Source organism: Phyllobates terribilis, unplaced genomic scaffold, assembly GCF_046119375.1.
Source record: "Phyllobates terribilis strain yellow unplaced genomic scaffold, ASM4611937v1 Scaffold_134__1_contigs__length_4944459, whole genome shotgun sequence".
Taxonomy (NCBI): domain Eukaryota; kingdom Metazoa; phylum Chordata; class Amphibia; order Anura; family Dendrobatidae; genus Phyllobates; species Phyllobates terribilis.
This window is the reverse complement of record NW_027362894.1, coordinates 4,311,822-4,326,949: the sequence shown is the minus strand read 5'-3', so window position 1 is coordinate 4,326,949 and position 15,128 is coordinate 4,311,822.

The following is a 15,128-nucleotide window of genomic DNA, read 5'->3' as shown; positions in this document are numbered from 1 at the left end:
AGCATGGAGCAATCTATGGGGCCATTATATTTATGGAGCAATCTATAGGGCCATTACAGCATGGAGCAATCTATGGGGCCATTATACAGTAGGGAGCAATCTATGGGGCCATTATACTTATGGAGCAATCTATAGGGCCATTACAGCATGCAGCAATCTATGGGGCCATTATACAGCATGGAGCAATCTATGGAGCCATTATACAGTATGGAGCAATCTATGGGGCCATTATACAGCATGGAGCAATCTATGGGGCCATTATACTTATGGAGCAATCTTTAGGGCCATTACAGCATGGAGCAATCTATGGGGCCATTATACAGTAGGGAGCAATCTATGAGGCCATTATACAGCATGGGGTAATCTATGGGGCCATTATACAGCATGGAGCAATCTATGGGGCCATTATACAGCATGGAGCAATCTATGGGGCCATTATACTTATGGAGCAATCTATAGGGCCATTACAGCATGGAGCAATCTATGGGGCCATTATACAGAAGGGAGCAATCTATGGGGCCATTATACTTATGGAGCAATCTATAGGGCCATTACAGCATGCAGCAATCTATGGGGCCATTATACAGCAGGGAGCAATCTATGGGGCCATTATACAGCATGGGGCAATCTATGGGGCCATTATAAAGCATGGAGCAATCTATAGGGCCATTACAGCATGGACTAACCTATGCAGCCATTATACTTTTGGAGCAATCTATAGGGCCATTATACTTATGGAGGAATCTATGGGGCCATTATACAGTATGGAGCAATCTATGGGGCCATTATACTTATGGAGCAATCTATGGGGCCATTACAGCATGGCGCAATCTATAGGGCCATTACGGCATGGAGCAATCTATAGGGCCATTATACAGCATGGAGCAATCTATGGGGCCATTATACAGCAAGGAGCAATCTATAGGGCCATTACAGCATGGAGCAATCTATGGGGCCATTATATTTATGGAGCAATCTATAGGGCCATTATACAGCATGGAGCAATCTATGGGGCCATTATACAGTAGGGAGCAATCTATGGGGCCATTATACAGCATGGGGCAATCTATGGGGTCATTAACCTTATGGAGCAATCTATAGGGCCATTACAGCATGGAGCAATCTATGGTGCCATTATACTTATGGTGCCATCTATAGGGCCATTACAGCATGGAGCAATCTATGGGGCCATTATACAGCATGGAGCAATCTATGGGGCCATTATACTTATGGAGCAATCTATAGGGCCATTATACTTATGGAGCAGTCTATAGGGCCATTATACTTATGGAGCAATCTATGGGGCCATTACAGCATGGAGCAATCTATGGGGCCATTATACTTATGGAGCAATCTATGGGGCAATTACAGCATGGAGCAATCTATGGGGCAATTACAGCATGGAGCAATCTATAGGGCCATTACAGCATGGAGCAATCTATGGGGCCATTATACAGTATGGAACAATCTTTGGGGCCATTATACAGTAGGGAGCAATCTATGGGGCCATTACAGCATGGAGCAATATATGGGGCCATTATACAGTATGGAGCAGTCTATGGTGCCATTATACAGTAGGGAGCAATCTATGGGGCCATTATACAGCATGGGGCAATCTATGGGGCCATTATACTTATGGAGCAATCTATAGGGCCATTACAGCATGGAGCAATCTATGGGGCCATTATACTTATGGAGCAATCTATAGGGCCATTATACTTATGGAGCAATCTATAGGGCCATTACAGCATGGAGCAATCTATGGGGCCATTATACAGTATGGAGCAATCTATGGAGCCATTATGCAGTATGGAGCAATCTATGGGGCCATTATGCAGCATGGAGCAATCTATAGGGCCATTACAGCATGGGGCAATCTATGGGGCCATTACAGCATGGAGCAATCTATGGGGCCATTACAGCATGGAGCAATATATGGGGCCATTATACAGCATGGAGCAATCTATGGGGCCATTATACAGTAGGGAGAAATCTATGGGACCATTATACAGCATGGGGCAATCTATGGGGCCATTATACAGCATGGAGCAATCTATGGGGCCATTATACAGCATGGACCAGTCTATGGGACCATTACAGCATGGAGCAATCTATGGGGCCATTATACTTGTGGAGCAATCTATAGGGCCATTACAGCATGGAGCAGTCTATGGCGCCATTATACAAGAGGGAGCAATCTATGGGGCCATTACAGGATGGAGCAATCTATGGGGCCAGTATACTTATGGAGCAATCTATAGGGCCATTACAGCATGGAGCAATCTATAGGGCCATTATACTTATGGAGCAATCTATAGGGCCATTACAGCATGGAGCAATCTATAGGGCCATTATAGCATTGAGCAATCTATAGGGCCATTACAGCATGGAGCAATGTATGGAGCCACTATACAGTATGGAGCAATTTATGGGGCCATTATACAGTATGGAGCACTATATGGGGCCATTATACATTATGCAGCAGCATGTGGGGGCATTATACAGTATGGAGTTATATATGGGGCCATTATACAGTTTGCAGCAGCATCATGTGGGGTCATTATGCAGCATGGAGCAATATATGGGGCCATTATATTATGGAGCAATCTAGGGGGGCATTGTACAGTAGGGAGCAATCTATGGTGCCATTACAGTATGGAGCAATCCATGGGGCCATTATGCAGCATGGAGCAAGCTATAGGGCCATTACAGCATGGAGCAAGCTATAGGGCCATTACTGCATGGAGCAAGGTATGGGGCCATTACTGCATGGAGCAAGGTATGGGGCCATTACTGCATGGAGCAAGGTATGGGGCCATTACAGCATGGAGCAAGCTATGGGGCCATTACAGCATGGAGCAAGCTATAGGGCCATTATACAGTATGGAGCAATCTATGGGGCCATTATACAGTATGGAGCAATCTATGGGGCCATTATGCAGCATGGAACAATATGGGGCCATTATGCAGCATGGAACAATCTATGGGGCCATTATGCAGCATGGAACAATCTATGGGGCCATTATGCAGTATGGAGCAATCTATGGGGCCATTATACAGTATGGAGCAATCTATGGGGCCATTATGCAGCATGGAACAATCTATGGGGTCATTATGCAGTATGGAGCAATCTATGGGGCCATTACAGCATGTTGCAATCTATGGGGCCATTATACTTATGGAGCAATCTATAGGGCCATTACAGCATGGAGCAATCTATGGGGCCATTATACTTATGGAGCAATCTATGGGGCCATCACAGCATGGAGCAATCTATGGGGCCATCACAGCATGGAGCAATCTATGGGGCCATCACAGCATGGAGCAATCTATGGGGCCATCACAGCATGGAGCAATCTATGGGGCCATTATACAGTATGGGGCAATCTATGGGGCCATTACAGCATGGAGCAATCTATGGGGCCATTACAGCATGGAGCAATCTATGGGGCCATTACAGCATGGAGCAATCTATGGGGCCATTACAGCATGGAGCAATCTATGGGGCCATTACAGCATGGAGCAATCTATGGGGCCATTACAGCATGGAGCAATCTATGGGGCCATTACAGCATGGAGCAATCTATGGGGCCATTACAGCATGGAGCAATCTATGGGGCCATTACAGCATGGAGCAATCTATGGGGCCATTACAGCATGGAGCAATCTATGGGGCCATTACAGCATGGAGCAATCTATGGGGCCATTACAGCATGGAGCAATCTATGGGGCCATTACAGCATGGAGCAATCTATGGGGCCATTACAGCATGGAGCAATCTATGGGGCCATTACAGCATGGAGCAATCTATGGGGCCATTACAGCATGGAGCAATCTATGGGGCCATTACAGCATGGAGCAATCTATGGGGCCATTACAGCATGGAGCAATCTATGGGGCCATTACAGCATGGAGCAATCTATGGGGCCATTACAGCATGGAGCAATCTATGGGGCCATTACAGCATGGAGCAATCTATGGGGCCATTACAGCATGGAGCAATCTATGGGGCCATTACAGCATGGAGCAATCTATGGGGCCATTACAGCATGGAGCAATCTATGGGGCCATTACAGCATGGAGCAATCTATGGGGCCATTACAGCATGGAGCAATCTATGGGGCCATTACAGCATGGAGCAATCTATGGGGCCATTACAGCATGGAGCAATCTATGGGGCCATTACAGCATGGAGCAATCTATGGGGCCATTACAGCATGGAGCAATCTATGGGGCCATTACAGCATGGAGCAATCTATGGGGCCATTACAGCATGGAGCAATCTATGGGGCCATTACAGCATGGAGCAATCTATGGGGCCATTACAGCATGGAGCAATCTATGGGGCCATTATACCTATGGAGCAATCTATAGGGCCATTACAGTATGGCGCAATCTATAGGGCCATTACAGCATGGAGCAATCTATGGGGCCATTACAGCATGGAGCAATGTATGGAGCCACTATACAGTATGGAGCAATATATGGGGCCATTATACAGTATGGAGCAATATATGAGGCCATTATACAGTATGGAGCACTATATGGGGCCATTATACATTATGCAGCAGCATGTGGGGGCATTATACAGTATGGAGTTATATATGGGGCCATTATACAGTTTGCAGCAGCATCATGTGGGGCCATTATGCAGCATGGAGCAATCTATGGGGCCATTATGTTGCATGGAACAATATATGAGGCAATTAATGTATGGAGCAATCTATGGGGCCATTACAGTATGGAGCAATCTATGGGGCTATTATACAATATGAAGCAATCAATTGGGCCATTATGCAGCATGGAGCAATCTAGGGGGCCATTATACTTATGGAACAATCTAGGGGGCCATTATACTTATGGAGCAATCTAGGGGGCCATTACAGCATGGAGCAAGCTATAGGGCCATTACAGTATGGCGCAATCTATAGGGCCATTACAGCATGGAGCAATCTATGGGGCCATTACAGCATGGAGCAATGTATGGAGCCACTATACAGTATGGAGCAATATATGGGGCCATTATACAGTATGGAGCAATATATGAGGCCATTATACAGTATGGAGCACTATATGGGGCCATTATACATTATGCAGCAGCATGTGGGGGCATTATACAGTATGGAGTTATATATGGGGCCATTATACAGTTTGCAGCAGCATCATGTGGGGCCATTATGCAGCATGGAGCAATCTATGGGGCCATTATGTTGCATGGAACAATATATGAGGCAATTAATGTATGGAGCAATCTATGGGGCCATTACAGTATGGAGCAATCTATGGGGCTATTATACAATATGAAGCAATCAATTGGGCCATTATGCAGCATGGAGCAATCTAGGGGGCCATTATACTTATGGAACAATCTAGGGGGCCATTATACTTATGGAGCAATCTAGGGGGCCATTACAGCATGGAGCAAGCTATAGGGCCATTACAGCATGGAGCAAGCTATAGGGCCATTACAGCATGGAGCAATCTATGGGGCCATTATACAGTATGGAGCAATCTATGGGGCCATTATGCAGCATGGAGCAATCTATGGGGCCATTATACTTATGGAGCAATCTATAGGGCCATTACAGTATAGAGCAATCTATGGGGCCATTTTACAGCATGGAGCAATCTATGGGGCCATTATACTTATGGAGCAATCTATGGGGCCATTACAGCATGGATCAATCTATGGGGCCATTATACTTATGGAGCAATCTATAGGGCCATTATACTTATGGAGCAATCTATAGGGTCATTATACTTATGGAGCAATCTATGGGGCCATTATATAGTATGGAGCAATCTATGGAGCCATTATGCAGCATGGAGCAATCTATGGGGCCATTATGAAGCATGGAGCAATTTATAGGGCCATTACAGCATGGAGCAATCTATGGGGCCATTATACTTACGGAGCAATCTATGGGGCCATTATACAGCAGGGGTCAATCTATGGGGCCATTATACAGCATGGGGCAATCTATGGGGCCATTATACAGCATGGAGCAATCTATGGGGCCATTATACAGCATGGAGCAATCTATAGGGCCATTACATCATGGAGCAATCTATGGGGCCATAATACTTATGGAGCAATCTATAGGGCCATTACAGCATGGAGCAATCTATGAGGCCATTACAGCATAGAGCAATCTATGAGGCCATTACAGCATAGAGCAATCTATGCGGCCATTATACTAATGGAGCAATCTATGGGGCCATTATACTTATGGAGAAATCTATGGGGCCATCATACAGTATGGAGCAATCTATGGAGCCATTATGCAGCATGGAGCAATCTATAGGGCCATTACAGCATGGAGCAATCTATGGGGCCATTATACTTATGGAGCAATCTGTTATGCACACGCCCGGGCTAAGCGGCGTGTGCGTGTGATTGGTAGTGATTCCACTGGACCGTGCCGGAGAGTGAATGCCTGGAGGGGCGTGACTAAGTATTCACCCGATCCGACCAGGGTCGCACGACGGCATACGACGCCAGTGCACCAAGGAGGAACCGAGCAGAGGGACCAGGTGCTACTCCAGGACAGACCCCGGACACAGCTGTTGACCCACACAGGGAAATACAGGAACAGGCTGGTAGGCTGGCACACAGACTGGAGGGTATAGGCAGGCACGACTGGTATGCAGGCAGGCGGGTATGCAGGCAGGGGGGTAAAGGCAAGCACAGCTAGAGTGCAGACAGGGAGGCACTAGCAGGTAGGAACACAGGCGGGATAGGACCCAGTACACACCGGGACTCAGGAACAATACAGGCAGAGGGTTACAGGCAAGCACAGCTAGAGTGCAGACAAGGCTGAGCAGGGAGGACAGGGCTCTGTTCACACGGAACAGACAGGAAGGGAAAGACAGAGCCAGATACTCACACAAAACTTGCAGAAGCAACAAGCAGGAGTTAGGTACGAGTTCAGACTCTGCAGAAAAAGGAAGGGAACGGACATAGAGGCAAAACAGGTAAAGGACAGGAGAGAGTTCAGACTGGAACTGAGTGTACGGAGAAGACCGACACTGCAGAGGGATACAGGAGCGGGTCTGGGAATACGGCCCCCAGAGAGGCGGAACGAACAGGCAAGGAGCGTGTTCAGACAGGACAGACCAGACACAGGAGCGGGTCTAGGAAATCGGCCACTAGAAGGCGAGAGGAACAGGCTAGGAGCGTGTTCAGACAAGAGAACACAGAAAGGACTCAGTTCAGACACGGGAACTAATACCGCAAAGCAGGAGACATACAGGACTTAGTTCAGACACGGGAACTAATACCGCAAAGCAGGAGACATACAGGACACAGTTCAGACACGGGAGCTGATACCGCAAAGCAGGAGACATACAGGACTCAGTTCAGACACGGGAACTGATACAAAAAGCAGGAGACATACAGGACTCAGTTCAGACACGGGAACTGATACAAAAAGCAGGAGACATACAGGACTTAGTTCAGACACGGGAACTAATACCGCAAAGCAGGAGACATACAGGACTAAGTTCAGACAGGCCTGGAAATACAGCCTCCAGGAAAGGCAGACAAGGAAACAAAGACGGGACCTGGCACCTTCAGAGTGCAAGCACACACTGAAGGAAACCACTATGCTCAGGCAGGGATAGAAGGGAGCTGCTGAGCTATATACCAAGTGTCAGACAGCAATAGGCTGAGGACGCACAAGGGGTGTGACCCACAGCAGGTACAAAAAGCAGGAAGTGATCGGGCGCCGCCCTTAAGCAGCAGAGACAGACACAAACAGACAGCATGGAGGGAAGCCAGAGAGACATTCCGGACAGGAGATCAAGTGCGCGCTCCTGCACAGTGGGAAATGGACCACTATGCAAGGACGCCGCCAGGTATGTTACACAATCTATGGGACCATTACAGCATGGAGCAATCTATGGGGCCATTATACAGCATGGAGCAATCTATAGGGCCATTATACTTATGGAGCAATCTATGGGGCCATTACAGCATGGAGCAATCTATGGGGCCATTATACAGCATGGAGCAATCTATGGGGCCATTATACAGCATGAAGCAATCTATAGGGCCACTATACTTATGGAGCAATCTATAGGGCAATTATACTTATGGAGCAATCTATGGGGCCATTACAGCATGGAGCAATCTATGGGGCCATTATACAGCATGGAGCAATCTATGGGGCCATTATACAGCATGGAGCAATCTATAGGGCCATTATACTTATGGAGCAATCTATGGGGCCATTACAGCGTGGAGCAATCTATGGGGCCATTATACAGCATGGGGCAATCTATGGGGCCATTATACAGCATGGAGCAATCTATGGGGCCATTATACAGCATGGAGCAATCTATGGGGCCATTATACAGTAGCGACTAATCTATGGGGCCATTATACTTATGGAGCAATCTATGGGGTCATTATACAGCATGCAGCAATCTATGGGGCCATTATACAGCATGGAGCAATCTGTGGGGCCATTATACAGTAGGGAGCAATCTATGGGGCCATTATACAGTAGGGAGCAATCTATGGAGCCATTATGGAGCATGGAGCAATCTATAGGGCCATTACAGCATGGAGCAATCTATGGGGCCATTATACAGCAATCTATGGGGCCATTATACAGCATGGAACAATCTATGGGGCCATTATACAGCAGGGAGCAATCTAGGGGGCCATTATACAGCATGGGGCAATCTATGGGGCCATTATTCAGCATGGGGCAATCTATGGGGCCATTATACTTATGGAGCAATCTATAGGGCCATTACATCATGGAGCAATCTATGGGGCCATTATACTTATGGAGCAATCTATAGCGCCATTACAGCATGGAGCAATCTATGGGGCCATTACAGCATGGAGCAATCTATGCGGCCATTACAGCATGGAGCAATCTATGCGGCCATTACAGCATGGAGCAATCTATAGGGCCATTATAATTATGGAGCAATCTATAGGGCCATTATAATTATGGAGCAATCTATAGGGCCATTATACTTATGGAGAAATCTATGGGGCCATTATACAGTATGAAGCAATCTATGGGGCCATTATACTTATGGAGCAATCTATAGGGCCATTATACTTATGGAGCAATCTATAGGGCCATTACAGCATGGAGCAATCTATGGGGCCATTATACAGTAGGGAGCAATCTATGGGGCCAATACAGCATGGAGCAATCTATGGGGCCATTATACAGTAGCGACTAATCTATGGGGCCATTATACTTATGGAGCAATCTATGGGGTCATTATACAGCATGCAGCAATCTATGGAGCCATTATGCAGTATGGAGCAATCTATGGGGCCATTATGCAGCATGGAGCAATCTATAGGACCATTACAGCGTGGAGCAATCTATGGTGCCATTATACAGCATGGAGCAATCTATGGGGCCATTATACAGAATGGGGCAATCTATGGGGCCATTATACAGCATGGGGCAATCTATGGGGCCATTACACTTATGGAGCAATCTATAGGGCCATTACAGCATGAAGCAATCTATGGGGCCATTATACAGCAGGGGTCAATCTATGGGGCCATTACAGCATGGAGCAATCTATGAGACCATTACAGCATGGAGCAATCTATGCGGCCATTATACTAATGGAGCAATCTATAGGGCCATTATACTTATGGAGCAATCTATGGGGCCATTATACTTATGGAGCAATCTATGGGGCCATCATACAGTATGGAGCAATCTATGGGGCCATTATGCAGCATGGAGCAATCTATGGGGCCATTATGCAGCATGGAGCAATCTATAGGGCCATTACAGCATGGAGCAATCTATGGGGCCATTATACTTATGGAACAGTCTATGGGACCATTACAGCATGGAGCAATCTATGGGGCCATTATGCAGCATGGAGCAATCTATAGGGCCATTACAGCATGGAGCAATCTTTAGGGCCATTACACTTATGGAGCAATCTATAGGGCCATTACAGCATGGAGAAATCTATGGGGCCATAATACAGTATGGAGCAATCTATGGGGCCATTATGCAGTATGGAACTATCTATGGGGTCATTATACAGTAGGGAGCAATCTATGGGGCCATTATACAGTAGGGAGCAATCTATGGGGCCATTATACAGCATGGATCAATCTATGGGGCCATTATCCTTATGGAGCAATCTATAGGGCCATTACAGCATGGAGCAATCTATGGGGCCATTATACTTCTGGAGCAATCTATGGGGCCATTACAGCATGGAGCAATCTATGGGGCCATTATACAGCATGGAACAATCTATGGGGCCATTATACAGCAGGGAGCAATCTATGGGGCCATTATACAGCACGGAGCAATCTATAGGGCCATTACAGCATGGAGCAATCTATGGGGCCATTATACAGTAGGGAGCAATCTATGGGGTCATTATACAGCATGGGGTAATCTATGGGGCCATTATACAGCATGGAGCAATCTATGGGGCCATTATCCTTATGGAGCAATCTATTGGGCCATTACAGCATGGAGCAATCTATGGGGCCATTATACTTATGGAGCAATCTATAGGGCCATTACAGCATGGAGCAATCTATGGGGCCATTATACAGAAGGGAGCAATCTATGGGGCCATTATACAGCAGGGAGCAATCTATGGGGCCATTATACAGCATGGGGCAATCTATGGGGCCATTATATAGCATGGAGCAATCTATAGGGCCATTACAGCATGGAGTAATCTATGCAGCCATTATACAGCATGGAGCAATCTATAGGGCCATTACAGCATGGAGCAATCTATGGGGCCATTATACAGCATGGAGCTATCTATAGGGACATTACAGCATGGAGCAATCTATGGGGCCATTATACTTATGGAGCAATATATGGGACCATTACAGCATGGAGCAATCTATGGTGCCATTATACAGCATGGGGCAATCTATGGGGCCATTATACAGCATGGAGCAATCTATGGGGCCATTATACAGCATGGAGCAATCTATAGGGCCATTACAGCATGGAGCAATCTATGGGGCCATTATACAGCATGGAGCTATCTATAGGGACATTACAGCATGGAGCAATCTATGGGGCCATTATACTTATGGAGCAATATATGGGACCATTACAGCATGGAGCAATCTATGGTGCCATTATACAGCATGGAGCAATCTATGGGGCCATTATACAGCATGGAGCCATCTATGGGCCCATTATATTTATGGAGCAATCTATAGGGCCATTACAGCATGGAGCAATCTATGGGGCCATTATGCAGCATGGAGCAATCTATGGGGCCATTATACTTATGGAGCAATCTATGGGGCCATTACCGCATGGAGCAATCTATGGGGCCATTATACAGTATGGAGCAATCTATAGGGCCATTAGACTCATGGAGCAATCTATAGGGCCATTATACTTATGGAGCAATCTATGGGGCCATTACAGCATGGCGCAATGTATGGGGCCATTATACAGCATGGAGCAATCTATAGGGCCATTATACAGTAGGGAGCAATCTATGGGGCCATTATACAGCATGGATTAATCTATGGGGCCATTATACAGCATGGAGCAATCTATGGGGCAATTATACAGCATGGAGCAATCTATGGGGCCATTATATTTATGGAGCAATCTATAGGGCCATTACAGCATGGAGCAATCTATGGGGCCATTATACAGTAGGGAGCAATCTATGGGGCCATTATACTTATGGAGCAATCTATAGGGCCATTACAGCATGCAGCAATCTATGGGGCCATTATACAGCATGGAGCAATCTATGGAGCCATTATACAGTATGGAGCAATCTATGGGGCCATTATACAGCATGGAGCAATCTATGGGGCCATTATACTTATGGAGCAATCTTTAGGGCCATTACAGCATGGAGCAATCTATGGGGCCATTATACAGTAGGGAGCAATCTATGAGGCCATTATACAGCATGGGGTAATCTATGGGGCCATTATACAGCATGGAGCAATCTATGGGGCCATTACAGCATGGAGCAATCTATGGGGCCATTATACTTATGGAGCAATCTATAGGGCCATTACAGCATGGAGCAATCTATGGGGCCATTATACAGAAGGGAGCAATCTATGGGGCCATTATACTTATGGAGCAATCTATAGGGCCATTACAGCATGCAGCAATCTATGGGGCCATTATACAGCAGGGAGCAATCTATGGGGCCATTATACAGCATGGGGCAATCTATGGGGCCATTATAAAGCATGGAGCAATCTATAGGGCCATTACAGCATGGACTAACCTATGCAGCCATTATACTTTTGGAGCAATCTATAGGGCCATTATACTTATGGAGGAATCTATGGGGCCATTATACTTATGGAGAAATCTATGGGGCCATTATACAGTATGGAGCAATCTATGGAGCCATTATACAGTATGGAGCAATCTATGGGGCCATTATACTTATGGAGCAATCTATGGGGCCATTACAGCATGGCGCAATCTATAGGGCCATTACAGCATGGAGCAATCTATGGGGCCATTATACAGCATGGAGCAATCTATGGGGCCATTATACAGCAAGGAGCAATCTATAGGGCCATTATACAGTATGGAGCAATCTATGGGGCCATTACAGCATGTTGCAATCTATGGGGCCATTACAGCATGGAGCAATCTATGGGGCCATTACAGCATGGAGCAATCTATGGGGCCATTACAGCATGGAGCAATCTATGGGGCCATTACAGCATGGAGCAATCTATGGGGCCATTATACAGTATGGAGCAATCTATGGGGCCATTACAGCATGTTGCAATCTATGGGGCCATTATACTTATGGAGCAATCTATAGGGCCATTACAGCATGGAGCAATCTATGGGGCCATTATACTTATGGAGCAATCTATGGGGCCATTACAGCATGGAGCAATCTATGGGGCCATCACAGCATGGAGCAATCTATAGGGCCATTATACAGTATGGGGTAATCTATGGGGCCATTACAGTATGGAACTATCTATGGGGCCATTACAGGATGGAGCAATCTATGGGGCCATTACAGGATGGAGCAATCTATGGGGCCATTACAGCATGGAGCAATCTATGGGGCCATTACAGCATGGAGCAATCTATGGGGCCATTACAGCATGGAGCAATCTATGGGGCCATTACAGCATGGAGCAATCTATGGGGCCATTACAGCATGGAGCAATCTATGGGGCCATTACAGCATGGAGCAATCTATGGGGCCATTACAGCATGGAGCAATCTATGGGGCCATTACAGCATGGAGCAATCTATGGGGCCATTACAGCATGGAGCAATCTATGGGGCCATTACAGCATGGAGCAATCTATGGGGCCATTATACCTATGGAGCAATCTATAGGGCCATTACAGTATGGCGCAATCTATAGGGCCATTACAGCATGGAGCAATCTATGGGGCCATTACAGCATGGAGCAATGTATGGAGCCACTATACAGTATGGAGCAATATATGGGGCCATTATACAGTATGGAGCAATATATGAGGCCATTATACAGTATGGAGCACTATATGGGGCCATTATACATTATGCAGCAGCATGTGGGGGCATTATACAGTATGGAGTTATATATGGGGCCATTATACAGTTTGCAGCAGCATCATGTGGGGCCATTATGCAGCATGGAGCAATCTATGGGGCCATTATGTTGCATGGAACAATATATGAGGCAATTAATGTATGGAGCAATCTATGGGGCCATTACAGTATGGAGCAATCTATGGGGCTATTATACAATATGGAGCAATCAATTGGGCCATTATGCAGCATGGAGCAATCTAGGGGGCCATTATACTTATGGAACAATGTAGGGGGCCATTATACTTATGGAGCAATCTAGGGGGCCATTACAGCATGGAGCAAGCTATAGGGCCATTACAGCATGGAGCAAGCTATAGGGCCATTACAGCATGGAGCAATCTATGGGGCCATTATACAGTATGGAGCAATCTATGGGGCCATTATGCAGCATGGAACAATCTATGGGGCCATTATACAGTATGGAGCAATCTATGGGGCCATTATACAGTATGGAGCAATCTATGGGGCCATTACAGCATGGAGCAATCTATGGGGCCATTACAGCATGGAGCAATCTATGGGGCCATTATACAGTATGGAGCCATTATACAGTATGGAGCAATCTATGGGGCCATTATGCAGTATGGAGCCATTATACAGTATGGAGCAATCTATGGGGCCATTATGCAGCATGGAGCAATCTATGGGACCATTATGCAGCATGGAGCAATCTATGGGGTCATTATGCAGCATGGAGCAATCTATGGGGTCATTATGCAGCATGGAGCAATCTATGGGGTCATTATGCAGCATGGAGCAATCTATGGGGTCATTATGCAGCATGGAGCAATCTATGGAGCCATTATACAGTATGGAGCAATCTATGGGGCCATTATACAGTATGGAGCACTATATGGGGCCATTATACAGTATGCAGCACTATATGGGGCCATTATACAGTATGCAGCATCATGTGGGGCCATTATACAGTATGGAGTTATATATGGGGCCATTATACAGTATGCAGCATCATGTGGGGCCATTATAGTATGGAGCAATCTAGGGGGCCATTATACAGTAGGGAGCAATGTATGGGGCCATTACAGTGTGGAGCAATCTATGGGGCCATTATGCAGCATGGAGCAATCTATGAGGCCATTATGTTGCATGGAACAATCTATGAGGCAATTAATGTATGGAGCAATCTATGGGGCCATTACAGTATGGAGCAATCTAGGGGCTATTATACAATGTGGAGCAATCTATGGAGCCATTATACAGTATGGAGCAATCTATGGGGCCATTATACAGTATGGAGCCATTATACAGTATGGAGCAATCTATGGGGCCATTATGCAGTATGGAGCCATTATACAGTATGGAGCAATCTATGGGGCCATTATGCAGCATGGAGCAATCTATGGGGTCATTATGCAGCATGGAGCAATCTATGGGGTCATTATGCAGCATGGAGCAATCTATGGAGCCATTATACAGTATGGAGCAATATATGGGGCCATTATACAGTATGCAGCACTATATGGGGCCATTATACAGTATGCAGCACTATATGGGGCCATTATACAGTATGCAGCATCATGTGGGGCCATT